Here is a 17,281-nt window from a genome sequence, read left to right as displayed (position 1 = left end):
CTTTCAACATTTCTGTAGCAGTGAACTTTATTTCCACTATCATGATTATCATATTGCAGTTGCTTAAAGACACTGAAAGTAGGGGACTTGTAAAAGGCTTATAATTTTAAAATTCTATATGTAAATAAGCACCAAGTAACATTTTTTATTAAATGTTGGTGAGAAAGATGTCATTGTTATTTTAGTTAAAAATCTGGACTTTGTTAATGTAGACACTACCATCAGACTAGAACGAGAGTTCAGATTAGTAAACAAATATCGTGCACGCACGCGCGCGTGCACGTGTGTGTGTGTGTGTGTGTGTGTGTGTGTAAGAGAGAGAGACAAACAGATACAGAGAGAGGATAATGGGAACTTTTCCCAGAAATTCCAGAATCACGCATTCGTAGGCACTAAAGATGCTTAGAAGACGTATATATATAGTCAGTGATTCTCAACTCCAGCTGCTTATTTCCATTCCTGAGCCACTTCTGAGGCTCGGTTTTCCCACCCCACACAAATTGAACCAGTATCTTTGAGGGCGGGACCTGGCCTTGGGCTGTTTTTTAAACCCAGGTATGCTCTAAAGTGCAGCCAAGGTTGAACAACTCCTGATTTGGTCTGACCTCTTTTCATATGGATACCAAACTAAAAACCATTTGGGGAGAATCTATCTCAGGCCATTATAAAGGCCTGCCTGGTGTGGCTCAGTGGATTGAGCTCCTGCTTGTGACCTGAAAGTCACTAGTTTGATTCCCTGTCAAGGCATATGCTTGGGTTGTGAGCCAAGTCCCCTGTTGGGGGTGTGCAAGAGGCAACCAACTGATATTTCTCTATATCTTTTTCTCTCCCTTTCTCTCTCTCTCAAAGCAGATAAATAAAAATCTTTAAATAAATAAATAAAGCCTGAATTAGAAACCACTTTACCTTGCCTCAGATCAGAACAATTTCCATAACAATCCAGTACTAATAGCTTTTGTTTTGTTTAGACTTGAACTTTTCTTTGATAATGTTAAGAGAAGGAATCATGCTTTATACATTTTTCTGTCACATAGGCTTGAGAAAAAATAAACATGATGCTATGCAGTAATAAAAATTAAGCATGAATTTCCTACATTTCTCAGGATAGTTGACCTTGCTTTTCACCAAAAATACTTAGTTTTTGATGTTGTAAAGAGTTTTTGAAACATTTATAACTTGTCATTCTATATAAATCAAGAAGATATCTCAAAACATTTCAGCATAGGTAGACCCATTATTAAAGTCATCATATCAAGTATATGTAACTCATTTCCTGAGAAACAGCCGGAGAAAACAACTCTGATAACGTGGGCCCATGGTTAACAGTGTGGAAGACAGAGATAGTCAAACATTTTCTTGTTCTTTGACATCTATCTTTTCTGCATGTGTATATCTGTTGAACCTATCAAAGTCTAAAATATTTCAATTCAGTTTAAAATTGCAGCACCAATTGTTATATGGTATATATTTTATCTTGTAGAGAGATGGAAAAGCATATCTAAATGTATCATGCCTCTGCTCAGAAGTAATGCAAATCTTCTGTCCCGCCAGTGCCAGAGATAAATGAAAATGATAGCGGATAAAGGCTACAAATATTTTTCTCTTTTGCACTCACACAAAATTTTATAGGTAATGATCATCATCATGCATTCAGCATCCCTGTAAGCGAAACATTCTCCTATAGGCAGAAGAATGTTGAAAGTATAGTTCCTACCTTCAACTTGTATTAATCAAAAGAAAATAAACAAATACAGTTTAAATTAGTTGGAAATAAACACTTCAGAAAAAACTCATAAGTGCAAAGATATTCTATGAATTATGAATAAAACTATATACATTTACACATTTTTTCAACCTATTACAGGTCTCCAATAAGGGCTTATTTGCATAATTAGACTGTTGAACTGAGTGACTGTGTCTGTAAGAGAGTGTTATCTTATGTAAATTGTGTGTGATTTGTACTAATTGTCACCATAGTGCAAAGAATAGAGAAATTCATGTGTTTTAATGATCAGTTTTTGTAAAGACCTGAAAAAACATGCCCGTAGCAAAACTACAAAGTAACGAAGATCAGTGTGTTAGAAAAAACAGGCCAGATGGCTGACTATAATGAACAACATAATGTCCTTATGGGATTTCACTACGCAGAGTACAAAATTCCACATTGTAAGCTTAACAGTTTGAGTCTAGGAGGTGATCTCATTTGTAGGTTTGACTTGTTGGGGCTGGAGTACCTCAACTAGGCTGCCAGTTCATAAATGGGATCACTCTACCTGTGTACAAAAATGTTGGTTTCCTGTGTCCTCTACCCAGAGTGTCTATTGGACAGTCTCTGCAGGAGCTGACCAATCAGCATGGGTGGCTGTGAGGGACAGAGTACTGTCCAGACCAAGGGAAGGCTGGGGAATCTTCTGAATAAGTGATCCTCCAGATACCGGGAGGATGAAATAGTCTGGTCAACACTGACAGCTTTTGATTTTTTCTTCTTTATTCTCAAAGCCGGTGGTGGTCAAACCTCGTTCCACGAAACTCTAGAGTTCTGTGTAAGGATTATTCAGGGGGAGGTGGATCCTCTTAAATATGAAAAACAAAATTTTAACTGCTGCTCTCACCTTGCTATCTACCCCATTATAATACAATTTCAGCTTCTCTTATCTCATTCCAGGCCTATCTCCTTGTAAGGACGTTGCTTCCAGATTTCCTTCATGGAGTATGCATTGGGAATCTCCAAAGTCTTCAGTCGCTCTTGATTGATAAAATCATTGGAGAATTTATCATCTAGGGATAATCATCGATGTTTTATGAGTAGCTTTTACTTGTTTCATTCTCATCATATACATTATTTCTCTTGTTTCCTTGTTTTAAAAATTATAAGGCACAATTTTACTTTTTGTTAATAGATCCTATTGTAGGTTATTCTAAATCTGTCCACTACAGGGAGATAAATAAAACTTTACAGTTTTAGGCACTATTGAGAGAAAAGTCTACATAAAGGATACATGAATGGGCAATCGCACATTCTTTTGTCTTGACATTCATAACACCTTTATTCCACTTTTTAAAAATCTTCACTGCTAGTGTTCTAGAATGCCCATGACATGTACTGGTAGTCTCATACTCTTAATAAAATAATTAATTTTAAATAAGTACAAAAGAATTATTCTAATAATTATAGCACTTGTCAATTTTCATGCAAAAGGACAAACACAGCCCTGGATGGTATAACTCAGTGGATTGAGCACCAGGCTGTGAACCAATGGGTTGGCCAATTTGATTCCCACGGCACATGCCTGGTTTGCAGACCAGGTTGCCCGGTGTGGGGTATGTAAGAGGCAACCACACATTGATGTTTCTCTCCCTCTCTTTCTCCCTTCCTTTCCCTCTGTCTAAAAAATATATAAAATGTTTAAAAAATAAAAATAAAATTAAAATTTAAAGCCGTAGAGTTTTTTAAAAAAAGACAAACACAATGTTGCAGCAGATTCAAAAATTAACAAACAAAATGACAAAAAACTAGCAAGTAAAATATCATACACCTGAACATCGCTTTTCCCCTTATACAGAAAAGCACCATGAATAACAAGGTAGAGCATAAGAATCTGTCCCACCACCATCTTATTCTTTTATCTGGATCAAAATAAACAGTTCCACTCTGCCTATCCCTTAGAGTTTAAGTAACAGGGGAAAAGAGAACTAATGACTATATCCTAGTGGGATTTCTTATTTTGCTTGGAAGGCAACTGAATATTAAATCACAAATCACTAGCTGCCTAAAATATCTTTTAAAACCCTAACTGTAAAATAGCCTGCTCTCTGATTTTTAAAAGAACAATTTATGCTCATTCTTAAAGTGCATTCTTATGGCAGGGTTCCTTTTTTCTTCATTTTGTTCCTTTCCTTTTCTTTATCTTTTATAATTTAAAAAAATTTCCTAACAAATTAAAGACCCTGGAAAACTAGGGGATATTTATAACAGAACAACAGATCTATAGAAACCCAAATTCAATTACCTCTCATATAAATACATCTTGGACAAATTTCAACTAGTTTTTAAATAAAAGGAGGTTAAGCCTGCTCAACAATTCTATTCAGGCACAAAATTTGCACTGTCTGCTCTTCCATTTCCTGGCCTCTCTTCCCTGTAGATTCCGTCAGTCAGAATTCTATCATTCTCCAACTTGGAAAACATCATCTGGCCACAGCAACACAGTCAGAAGCTGTTGTGAAACATGTATCCCGGTGTCCTCCTGTTCAGCATGATACACTCATGGCCTCACTCCCCCATGGCTTTCAGGCGCTCCATGAATGTTCTTGTTTTATGCGACCCTTATTTTGGGTAATGTCAGTATGTAGCATAGGCTAAGGTTTCATGCCTGCCTTTGAACCGCTGAAGTTCCTTTCTCCCCTTTCATGTAAATATCCCATAACTAGGAATTAGTTTGTACTTGGTGTAACTATTTTTCAAAACAATCAGTCTGTATTTAAAAAAAAAACAAACACTTCAGCTGGTAATGATTTAAAGTATTAAATTTTTGTTTATCCTTTTATAAAATCAAAGATTTCTAAAGAGAAACATAAACTATTTGAAAATATGAAAGCAAAATAGCAAACATATGTTTGTCCACATAACTCAAGGAATATCTGAAGATTCTCCATGTCATGCAGAACTGTTCCTTTGTAACTAAGCATAAATTCTGTAGAATTGTGATCACAAATTTCCTATTTTTAACTTTCATTTTTTGAAAGAATCATAATATATCTCCCTTGTTTATTTAATCTTATAGGTGATTGATAACTTATTCAATTGTGAGAATAAACTTAAGCCTTTAAAAAGGATTCAGAGTAGAAATGTCAATGTCAATACAATTGAATACCTTCTGAACCCACACTGTGTACATAACATCCTGATCCAGAGACAAAGAAATACGACATTTCTTTGGATTCAATGTACTTTTCATTCAGAAAATAAAATATACAGGAAAACAAAAATACAAGATGGTTTGTGTTCAAAAGTTATTGCAAGGGAATTATTCATTTATTCAGCAAATATTTCATGAGTGCCTACTTAGTGCTAAACACTCTGCTGAATTCTGGGTATTTAAAAATGAGGATATTTAAGAACAGTAATGGTCACTGTATTCTAGAAAGGTGAGGCTGGAAAGCTAGGTAGGGATTTGATAGTGTAAATCCTTGATCTTTATTCTAAAATAAATGGGGAGACGTTGAAGGTTTTGAAACAAGGGACTGACACGATCAGTTGTGTATTTTTCAAACATCACTTTAAATGCCATAAGGAGAATATATTGGATGAAAACAAAATTTGAGATAGGAGGCAAAAAAGAATAAGTCATGCAATATTCCAGGCAACAGGCAAGGTATTAAAGGTCCAGGTGCCGGTGCAGGTGGTGGTGATGGTGATGGTAGTGGAGGAGAAGAGAGAAAAGGAGGATAGAAAAAGAAAAGGGACAAAGTAGACAGATTTGAAAATTATTTAGGAAACAAAATCAAAAGGATTTGGTGATCAGATACTAAGGCTGAGAGGAAAAATAAGAATCTGAATCCTTTTTAAAAGGTTGAAGACCTTTATTGGCTCATCAAGGGCTGATGTTGCTGTGCTGTTTACAAACACAGGGGGCGCTGGTGGAACGCCGTGTTTGAGAACTAGGCTTTTGTGTGTCCAGTACGGACAAATTCAGCTGGAGGAAACTTCAAGATATCCAAGTTAAGACATCAACTATTTTGTTAAAAAGTCTGAAATAAGAGGAGAAAAAGTTAACCTAAAGATAATACTTAAGGGTCATCATCAAATGAGAATATCATACACCTTGGTGAGCTCTCCTATACGATGGGACATAGGTTAAAGTTCTCTCACTGTGAGTTAGAAACATCTGAAAACATGTCATGGAGAGGAGGGCTAGATCATGAAAAAAAGGTAGACTATAGATAAGAACAAAGAGAAGTAGAAGTGAATGAAATGGCAGTTACACAATTAAAATATAAATAAATAAATTACAAATATCTTTTTGGTTGCAAGTAACAGAGTTACCAACTCAAACTGGCTTAAAACAAAAAAAAAATTATAAATTCACACAATGGAAAAGTTCAGAGTATTCCACCTGCAAAAGCTTTGTCTAGGGGTGAAACAACATGCTCAGAACCCAGTTTTGCTTTTTCTATTTCTCAGCTATTTCTTTGGTGTTGATATAAATTTTGGCAGGTTGCCAGTAGTTCTTGAGGCTACATATTCATATTGCCATTTTCAGAAAGAAAGGGTGTTTTTTTTGCCTTGTTTACATTATAGGTCAACAAAAAAACACAATGGAGATCTTTGACCGAGTGAAGTCATGCACTCATCCCTAACATTTTAGGTAAAAACTGAGATACACAGATTACTCTAAACGTTTCACGGTGCACCTCTGGTGTGGAGATAAATCCTTCCACCAAACCACCTAGAGTGTTTGGAAAGGAGAGGGGAAATCTGGAAGAATCTATATTATAGGGACTCTTAAATGCCTATATTATAGGGAGGTAAAGACCTTGGATTTTATGCAATAGACCAAAGGGAGCTCTTTTATTTTGAGCAGAAGAGGAACTCAAAGAAATGTCTTAGGAAGTTGAGTCTTAACAAAAGTATATACTGTAATGCTTAAGAAAAAAAAGAAAAAGAAAAATTTGTTGAAGAGTGTGTAGCAATAGCCTAGAAGATAGTGAAAGCTCAGACTATGATTGAATAAGAAATGCTGATGAAAGGAAGACAGTAATGAAATGATGGACTTGAATAGTATTTTGCAGAGAATCCACTGGACTTAGAAAATAAGAAGAACGAACTTGGGAGTGGAGCTTCAAACTCTTCCACCGAGATTTCTTTGACTAACATGATAGCTTTGGCATGGAGGCAAAGATGAGAGGCTTTCTTTTATCATAGTTCTGGACCCTCTTCTTCTAAACCTAGCTCTGAACTTGGCTTTCCATTTCATTTTGTTCTAATTATTTGCCACCATCCTGGGACCCATTCTCTCCCAAAAGCACACCTCTCCTAGAAGTCCAAAGAAGGCAAGTTCCAACCTCTCTCACAATGAAGGCTGCCCTTGAGCCCCCAGAATGAGAACTTGCAGATTACATTGCAATGTGAAAACACAGATATCACTAGAACCATTGCAGCAAAACTTACAAATGGTTTTTGAACACTTTGGCAACCTGCAATGATTCTGTTAACAAGCAACAGAAAGCCCAATGGTTTAAACTGCTCCTGAGGAAGCAGTACACAGTGTTGGTTCAGCTGTTCATCAATAACAGGGGCCTATACCTTGGTGTTTTTCTGAACTTTATATCATGTTCACAAGATGACTGCTCTTCTTCCAAGTATCACATCCTCATTCAAGGCAAGGAATTGTGTGGAAGGGAGAAGAGGAACAGGAATTTCTCCTTTTATTAATAAAGAAAATGCCTGGATTTCTTACCCAGAAGTCATGTGATCGCATTCTGGCCCATAAACTACAAGAAGGAACACTGGGAGAGTGAATTTTTGATTTCCTGCCTTCTATTTGTGAGAGGCATCAAAAAAGAAGAAAGTTGAGAATGGTTTTTAAGTGGCCAAGGAGCAGTCTTCCGTAAAACCCCACTGCTTTATGGAGGGGGGTGCTGAACACTGGAATTATCTTATGGAGGGCAGGCCTCTCTTAGTGCAGACTTCCCCTGCTAGGTGTGTGTTCTAGGAATCCATCTGTATCAATTCATCAGCTGGAATTGTTGTGAATGGTGGGGTTTGGCTTCAGTGAATTTTTTTAAGACTCTTTGAGTGCGTTTGCCCATTTCATGATGAGTAATTTACAAGCCCACCTGTCCACACCACACCGAGTGTTGAGCAGTTTTTGACCAAAAACAGCATGACCCCCACGCCCCACCCTCCCTATTCACTCTATCTCTCACACAAGCAACTTTTGTTTTCCTGGATAAAAAAGTTCTCAAAGGGAAACATTTTTCCAGTGTGGAAGAGGTGAAACAAAAGATGGCAGAAGCACTAAAAGGCATCAAAATTGGCGAGTTCAAAAACTGTTTTGAACAGTGGAAAAGACATCTTGATAGGTGTATTGCATAAATGGAGAGTGCTTTGAAAGTGACTGAACTTTAAACATATGAGAATAAATACAGTTTTTTATACATAAATTCCATGTTTTTTGGGGGGCCCTTCCTCATACTCAGAGCATGTATGTGCATGATACTCCTTTCATGTCTGACTGTGTGTTAATCTGTATATGTTGATTTCTCTACCATTTAGGAGAATATTTACATCACTGAATATGAATTTTACAAATAGATGTTTTATTCTTTTTCCACTCGTCATTAATAATGTCTGATTAACTTTTTCAGTAAGATGTTAGAACTTTGGTTTCTCTGAGTAGGGAAGACATATTGTCTAGAAAGGATAATATTTTTATTTATGTTTAATTATCTTGGCAAGTATTACTCATGTGAAAGAAAATATAGCAAAAGTAGCAAATGGCTCCATGGGGATTTAGTAAAAGTACTGTATTTTATCTTTTACAGGGTGTGATAGAGTCTCAGGTAAGGATGTATTTCCAAGAGACCTCATCAACCTTGACTTAGAAATTCAGCACCAAAATGTAGCACCTGCACATCAAAAATAAAATTAGTCATTGTACCGCTTGATGCAATGTTTGGGAAAAAATAGTCAATTAAAGCAACATGAATCCAACCAGAATCCTCTGCAGGCAACAGCATCATGCAATTCTGACTGCACGATGACATGAAATTTTAAATGACAACTGCTAAGTCAGGGAGCAGCAAATCAGGCCAACTTTAAATTTAGTAACACTGCTCGTTTGCTGAAAATAACCTTCTCCATAACAATTCTCTGTGAATTTCAGGTAACCAATTACTTGTTTTTCTGTTCTGTTCAGATATAATCAAGCACCCAGAGGCTTCAGAGTCGTCTTCCCTGCTCAATGGTGTTTCTGGTATCCACCTACGGAGTCTCCTGGTCCAGTCTTAGAGCACTTGGAAATTAAACGGAGAATCTACTTCACATATTCTTCTTGAAAGTTTCCCTCGTATATGTTCAGACCTTTCTGAATAAGCATAAGGATTTGGAGGTAAGTGAAGTTTGGAAGTAACATAACTCATGTTTTTGTTTAACTCTTACTGACATCGAAAGTGAATATTTAATATAATTTAATAATATAAAAGTAAAAGCAGTGATAGAATATAAGAGCTAGCTCTGTGCAGTTTCACAACAAAAAGGGAAATAAAATACAAAGTTTAAAAGTGGGTGTGTGCCATTTATATGTATATACAGTCAAGGCACAATGGTGAGCTGGATAACTGATCATCAGTTTTACGGACAATAGTATGACATAGCATTTTGGTCCTACAATTCAAATGTGTGTAAGAGTGACATGGGGTTAAGAGGAGGCCCTTAAAACGCTGATTCCTGAACATATTTCACAGAGAGATTCACTAGGTCTGGGCTGTGGCCCATCAATCTTCGTTTTTGCAGTTACCCACCCCAAAGTGATCCTGATGGATGGGTCTCGAGGTTTTGAGAAACAATGACTTATATTAAAATGAGTTTTATGTTGTTTCCTCAGTCACAAGAATAGATAAGAAAGGGATGATTTTAGCACAGAGGCAGTAAATCAGTGCTTTCTTTTTGACCCCTTCTAATTGAATTCTTAATTGTCTGTAACACTCCTTTGAAAGATTCAGTATCTTGAGCTCATTCTCAGGTGTCCCTACTTCTCTTTCAGAGTGACAGACCTGTCACTGCTCTCTTCAGCTGGCTCTGTTCTGTGTAGCGTTGTAATTTATGCAGATGTTATGGTTATTGATCTATTTCCAAGAAGTAACTGCACAGTGAAAATAATGAGCTTTTACCAAGGTTGGCTAAGCATTTATACATTTTTTTAGGGGATTTTTTCTCTTTATTTTTAAAACTCAACCTGAGATTCCAAAGGAACAGATCAGCTTGATACATCATTAGCTATTCTTTCCTTTACAAATAAAAATGTATAAGTCATATGATATATTTACAACAGGTTACATGTATATTTACTATCACTTTTTTGTATTTCTGGTTTCTATATCTCATTTAGCAACTTCATTTTTATTATTTGCAGTTTTAACTTTATAAAAGTGTTTGCTTTTATAATTCCAGTAAAAGAAGCAATTAATAGAGACATGTTCAGATCTTAAATTGTGATGATTCCTTACAAGTACAATGTGTAAAGTTTTTACAGTAAAAAATAAGGTTTTTAATTAAACTCCTCAGATTGTATTTCAAGCTGATGGACATTTCTTCTCTCCTATCAGTCTTTGTGTGTACTTGTTCATATTTTATAGAATGTGTTGTCCATAAAATATCAAAAGGTAAAAATAAACCTTTAATCAAAAAGAAGTGTTTTCTTACAATGCCAAGTAGGTATACATATTAGCTGTTGGTATTACACAAAGACATGAATATAGTCATATCCATATTTAATGAGGTAGCACTTCTTCAAGTAATCAAAATTTGAAATTTGTATAATTGGATTAACTGTAATAATAAATTTTCATGTGCATTTGGTGTCAGAATTATTCTTAATAGTAATATTGCCACATCTGATGATAAAACCCTAAAATATACAGTACATAAGATTGTAAAATCCTCAGGTATGTAGGACACAAGTTTTTGAGTCAATTAAGTCTCCAAATTAGATGTAAGTTAGTACAGATCTGTATTATCTCAATTTCAGAAAAGCATAACATAGAAACTCCTGCTTGGCTCTGTCTTTTTGGCTTTTCCTTTTTCGTTTTTCTCGCTTTACAGAGGGACAGGTGGAAAGACTGGAACTGGTTCCTCGAGTGAGTCACGTTCATGATCATTGGTGTATTTATCTTAAATTGCGGCTCCCTAAAGAAAACTCACAGTGTGGTTTCAGGGAACCTTCGTGAGGCAGCCTTTACACTCAGGGAGTAAAATATACAACAAAAGAATAAATTACAGAAACTTTATAGAGTCATAGAGGCATAAAGTTTTAGAGCAGAAAGGGGACCCTCTGAGATCCTCTAGGCTGGTCCTCTTGTGTCTCTTCCAAAGTCTCCATGTGGAAGCTCGACACAAAGAGCAGCAAACGTGAACTGGTCAGGCGTGCCACGCTAACAAGGAGAAACTCGGCATTTTCCAGTAACGATTTCCCGGGGAAGGGAGATAATAAGAACTTTGCCTCCAAGATGAAAGTTGAAGCAATGAAGGGAAAAAAAAACTTGAGTCCTTATAAATATAATTGGATTTAAAATTATTAATTATTTTAGTCATCTGTAGATTATCTTCCATGTCATTAATCAAGAAATGAAAACAAGAAGTTTAGGTGTATTTCAGGCTGGGTCAGCTTTGTATGGACATCTGACATTGAGGGGAATTAGAGCTAAAAGTAAGTTATACTTTATGAACAGTAGACTCATCTGGGACCATTCGGTAAAGGAGAAAGGAGACTTAAATATGTCTGGGGAATGTAGTGTTATTGTAAAAGAGTATTATAATACTTGTGAGATATCCTAAAAGATTAAAATGTGTTTATTATTCTCAATTTAAGAAGTTGAGAAGTCATTAAAATGTATGCAGTAAACATATAATTACTAATGTGGGGGAATGTTCATTATGCTCTAAGTGAAAACAAGTTGTAAAACCATACTATGAGTATGGCCCCTTTTTATTTAAAAAGCTATAGATGATGCATAGGAAGAAAAACTAAAGTGATAGATACTAAAATATTATTAATAATTATGCTTAATTGATGAAATTATGGTTGATTTTTATTACTGTTCAGGGTCTGTAAAACCGTTTCTAAAATATGTATTAATAGAATTTTAATCTATTTTTAAGGGCTTGGAAAATATTCAGTTATCTGGTTAATTCACTTTTATAGAACTATCAGATAGTTCTGCTACCAGTTATTTAAAATAGCCTTAAAGCAAGCCCTTTCATCTTATAGTATTACACTGATTGACTATGAGAGTAGTTCTGCCTATTAGATCCAAATGATTTTTAGATGTAATTCATTTGTGGAATATTGCAACAGAATGAATTTCTCAAGTTTCACTCTATATTAAGCACTGATTAGAAATAGTCTTCCTTTCTTGTATTGGATAATACCAATGTGCTTTCAAGACTTTTCTAAATATAACAGTTATCTCCATTTGGAGGCCAATTTTGTATGTTTGGTTACATTTGTATTAATATGTCTGTTCTTTAAATCTCCAGTGCAACATACGGTTAGTCTTGCCATTATCACTACCAGCTGCGGTCGGCCTATGATTTCTGTTCATTCTGTCTGAATCCAAAGTAATTAGCTGTTTAGTTTAGTGACAATATTTGTTAATGGGTTTTTAGGGCCAAATTCTGCTGTTAGAGAGTGGGTGGTATATTTGAAGATAGAATCTGGCCCTTATGTTTTAAGCATAAGCTGTGTGATTTGATTTCAAAATGATGGTTTAGGGAGTTTGGGGTAGGAAGACTAACTCTGTATTTATCTGAAGTATCCCAGTTTCAAGAAGCAGAAAATGAAAGTCACAATTTATGTAAATGAACAAAAAACCCACCAAAAGTTCCCTGACAGAGCTTTCCTGTGTGTGTCATTCCTTAAATATCTGAAAGAAAACATGAAATAATACTTATCAAGCAGACGGTAGGTAAATTCTGCTAAGTAACAGGGCATACACTGAGTTCTTTCCAGAGCAATGAAGCATTTTTGATTATTGTATTTCCCCAGCTTTAGTGCAATATAATGGACATGTAACTTTATGTATGTTTAAGGTATACAAGGTGATGATTTGATACATGTGTGTATTACAAAATTGTTACCACGGAAAGACTAGTTAACACATTCATCACTTCACATAATTAAGAGAGTAGATTTTAAATGTTTTCACCACACACACATGCAGAAGATCATTATATTTTTGGAGGACTATTTTTGAAGTAGGAAGAATTCTTGCCTGGGACTCACTGGGGTTCAAGGTCAGACTCAACTTCCTGTTACTGGCATGGCCTTGGGAAGATCTCTTTACCTCTCCCTAGGCATCAGTTTCCTCAGTCTAAAAAAGGCCTTTGGACCGGATGATCACAGTGGGCCCTCCCAGCTCTGACACAATTCTGACTTGCTTTAAACGAGTACTATGAGGAAAGCACAGGGAGGGCAGGAAAGATGCAATGACATGAACTAATGGAATAAAAAAATCATTAAGTCTACTAAAAGGTACTTTGAAGCTATTTGACCTTAAGAACTTTTCTTCAATGACTTGTTCCTTTTATCCTGGAGAAGAGGAATATTTGGAGGGTTTTATATAGAAGAGACTATGCTCTGTTAGAAGTTTTCAAGTAGATCAACTTTGGCAAAACTTTTTTTTAAAAAAGCCTCCTAGTAAAAATTTGAGATATCCAACAAAGAATTATTAGATCATTAATTCACTATCATTACAGGGAAGAAAGCAGACGCAAAGGGTTTTATGACCAGCCAAACTTTGTTTCAAGGTATAAAAGCTTGAGACAAATATTCTGAATATCCAGGAATTCAGGAAATGATATTTTTACAAGCCCTTCTTGAGGCAACTATTAAGGAACAAACTCCATCAAACCAAGGGGTGACTGTAGAAACTACCACAAAAGAACTACCAGTAATTGTGAGTATTGAATGTATTTAACTCAAGCTGAATCTAAAAAAAAAATGTAGATCAAGGTGACAGAATAGAGAATAAAAGTATAATATCCTGTAGCATTGAAGTAGCTAAAAAAAGTAGGCAGACACAAAAGAAAGAAGTTAGTGGCCATACGAAATTAGCTGGTTGCTTTATTCTCAGTATCTAGGAATCAGTGTATATCCTTTAAACCAATTAAATCAAATCATAAAAGTATAAGCGTATTTAAAAGTAGAAAACAAGGATACTAAGAAAGGTCACATATTGCCTAACATTAAGTGGAAAAAAATGGGTGGGGGGAGGAAGAAGAAAACATATACCTATTTTTCTATCACATATAATAAGGATAAATATTCCAAAATTATAAAGTTCAAGGTTATTATATGAAGTTATAATTTAGAAATTAAAAGAAAATGCACATCCTGTTAAATATTCTTTTTTTAAAAGATTTTATTTATTTATTTATCTTTTAGAGGGGAAGGAGAGAGGGAGAGAAACATCAATGTATGGTTGCTTTTCGTGCATCCCCTGCTGGGAGTTGGCCTGCAGGGAACCGGCCTGCAACCCAGACATGTGCCCTGACTGGGAATCGAACTGCAATCCTCTGGTAAATATTCTTAAAAACTATATACAAATATTAAGCAAGGCAAACAGCCATATAATGGCTATTTCAAAACCTTTTCCAGAAAACTTAAAATATTATGACAAAATACCTCTCATTCTTTCATATTAGTAAACATAAATAAATCCATGTTTCTTTAAAAGAAAACATTTTCAGGTTGGATCACATTGCAGAAACCCAAAACAATAATTCAAAAACTTGAAAATGAGCCTTGGCTGGTGTAGCTCAGTAGATTGAGTGCTGGCCTGCAAACCAAAGGGTCACCAGTTTGATTCCCCATCAGGGCACATGCCTGGGTTGTGGGCCAGGCCTCCAGTAGGGGGTGTGCGAGAGGCAACCACACACTGATGTTACTCTCCCTCTATTTCTCCTTCCCTTCCCCCCTCTCTAAAAATAAATAAATAAAATCTTTAAAAATTTTAGAACAAAAAAGTTGAAAATGAAAGGGTAGGCAAAGGTATACTAGACAAATGCAACCTAAAGAAATTAAGACTTACAGCAGCCCCCCATTACCTGGGGGGTGATACACTGAAAATACCCAATAGATGCCTAAAACCACAGATAGTACTGACCCCTAGAAATAAATGATTTCTATTCACACATGCTTACCATAAAGTTTAATTTATTAATCAGGCACAGTAAGATAGTAACAGCTATAATTAATAGTAAAATAGAACAGTCATAACAACTCGCTGTAATAAAAGTTATGTGAATGAGCCCCCTCTGCCATCTAACTGAGATAGCTACGAAGGGGCTAGGGGCAGGCGGCACATCCACTGTGGATGTGCGGGACGGAGGGACGGAGTGGGACCGCTCAAGATTTCGCTACACTGCTCAGGGCCAGGCCCCATGTAAAACTCATGAAGTGCTTATTTCTTGAATTTTCCATCTAATGTTTTTGGACCAAGGCTGACTGTAGGTGACTAAAACTGAAGGCGGTAAAGCTGAGAATACAGGGGGCTACCATAGAATCTTAATATCATAAAGGATGAACATGAGGGCCAAAAAGCATTAACTAAGACAAGAGAAACCTTAGAGTGAATGCTTCATGGGCATTATACGTGATAAAGGCATACAATCATGAAGAAATAATACCTTTAAGAGCTACCATAGGTGTTTGTTGAGCAGACTAACTTCTAAAAACATCCCAAGAATTGCCAATAGTCCATATTTTACATGCTGTCCTGAGTCTAGAAAGTCATCTTCGATATTATAAAGCAAAACACTTCTATTGTTTTTATTTTCAAAAGAAATTCTATTTTAATGATAATTAAAACTACTCATTAACCAAATATTAAGTATTTGATTAATGACAATTTTTAATCAACAAAAAAGGGTTATAAGTTTGTTTTTTAAAGAAAGCAGCTCCAGTAGACTGTAAATAAATGTATTAAACTCATTTGATGTGAAGTATTGCTGAAGGTTCAATTCCCCCATCCCAATAGTATTCTTTTTAGGGTACTCATATTAGATGGCAGGGTCTAAATACTTTCTTTGACATTTCCTCATATCCACAAATGTAATGCAGTGTGTGCTGAATAAAACACACTTATTAAAATTTATAATATACATATAAGCATTATCAGTTTTTAATCTCCCCTAAGATAACATAATGGCTGTAAGCCAATGAAATATAAAAACTCAGCCCTATCTATGTGTGTGTATAAAATGTGTGCATGCAAACCATCTTGTTTCATTTTAGAATTAGAAGTTTCCAAACACCTTAAAGATTGCACTTACCACATGATCCTATTCATACAAAATCGCACGTGCATATCTCTGGGCCTCCACGTGGAGACAGTTGTCTGGAAAGGTGCTCAGATGACTTTTAACCATTTTCCTGAGCTTTTCTATATTGTCATTATGAGTATGTAATTTTTTTAAAACAACAAAGCAATTTAAGTTATTTTGGGAAATAATTCTTTTGAGCCCTCAACAGTAATGGGATTGATTAATCATCGGCCCTGCCACCTCACTCAGAAACGCACAGCACCTCATGCTGACAGGTATCCTTAATGGCAGGGTATAATTTCAGAGTTTTTGCAGTCAAGAGGTTTCTGCTGAGCAAAAATTCCCGCTCAATTTAGAGATGCAGATAATGATAATTTTCCTATCCTCCTCACAGCAGGTTTCCTGCCTTCGTTTTGCAGAACCCTAAGTTCAGTAGGAAACAACTGGGTAAAACTTCAGTTCCAGGTTAACACATCCGACCAACATAGTCCCATTCCATTAACTCATGCAAAGCTGCTTAGCCTCCCAGGTTAAATGGAATCGAGTCAAATTGCTTTTCTAATGTAATGCCTATTTATAATAAATGCAAAGAGGTTTATGATGGGAAACTTTGTAGAGCATAACAATTATGAGGGGAAAAAGCCTATTTTTTCTGACCTAAAATTGGGAAGAAGTGTCATGCCAGTACGTGACACTCTTATTAAAATAAAGGGATAAAAATATTCAAAAATTCAAGTTGAATACATTGGCCTTTATGATATATTATTTCAGCAAACACATTTAAATGGAGCTATTATACTTTATAGTAGCAATTTTTTCCTGAATAGCACAGTTTTTCTGGTTCACATAAATCTCCTTCATTTTAATTTCTTTCTCTCTACTAGGCCTCAAGCATGTAGGACAAAATTCCCTTACTTTGTTTGAAAACGTAGATTGCTCAATATCATTTTCGTCTGCTGCTATTAGAATAATAATCATCTGTATAGATACAAACGAAATGATATAAGCACATGTTATTATGTGTAGGTCACTAAGATACTGGTCTTACCCTTTGAATAAGAAAATTCTAGATAGAAGTTTCACCAAGTTGGTAGAAATTGAATAGATAAGGTCAGATCCAATATTTTACAACCACGGGTTGTTCTGTCTCCACGCTCACACTTAGGCGATCCACTCCAGTCTTCCATCAGCTGCTAGCTACTTGTTCAGGGGGAGGGCACAAAAGCAACTGCCATG

At 35.8% G+C, this 17,281-nt stretch overlaps 1 protein-coding gene across 2 annotated transcripts in view; it reads left to right on the top strand.

Moving 5' to 3' along the window:
* Window positions 1-17,281, top strand: part of HS3ST5 (heparan sulfate-glucosamine 3-sulfotransferase 5) — a 265,680-nt gene that overhangs the window by 100,742 nt on the left and 147,657 nt on the right. For both annotated transcript variants that reach the window (XM_037065078.1, XM_037065077.1), the window contains exon 2: window positions 8,922-9,113. The gene's annotated coding sequence lies outside the window, so the exon portion shown is untranslated. The remainder of the gene's footprint in view (window positions 1-8,921; window positions 9,114-17,281) is intronic.

The sequence above is a fragment of the Sturnira hondurensis genome, unplaced genomic scaffold, assembly GCF_014824575.4.
Source record: "Sturnira hondurensis isolate 20B ecotype Veracruz unplaced genomic scaffold, ASM1482457v3 Scaffold0015596, whole genome shotgun sequence".
NCBI lineage: Eukaryota > Metazoa > Chordata > Mammalia > Chiroptera > Phyllostomidae > Sturnira > Sturnira hondurensis.
The sequence above is the reverse complement of the archived record's forward strand: the minus strand, read 5'-3'. Positions and strand labels throughout refer to the sequence as shown.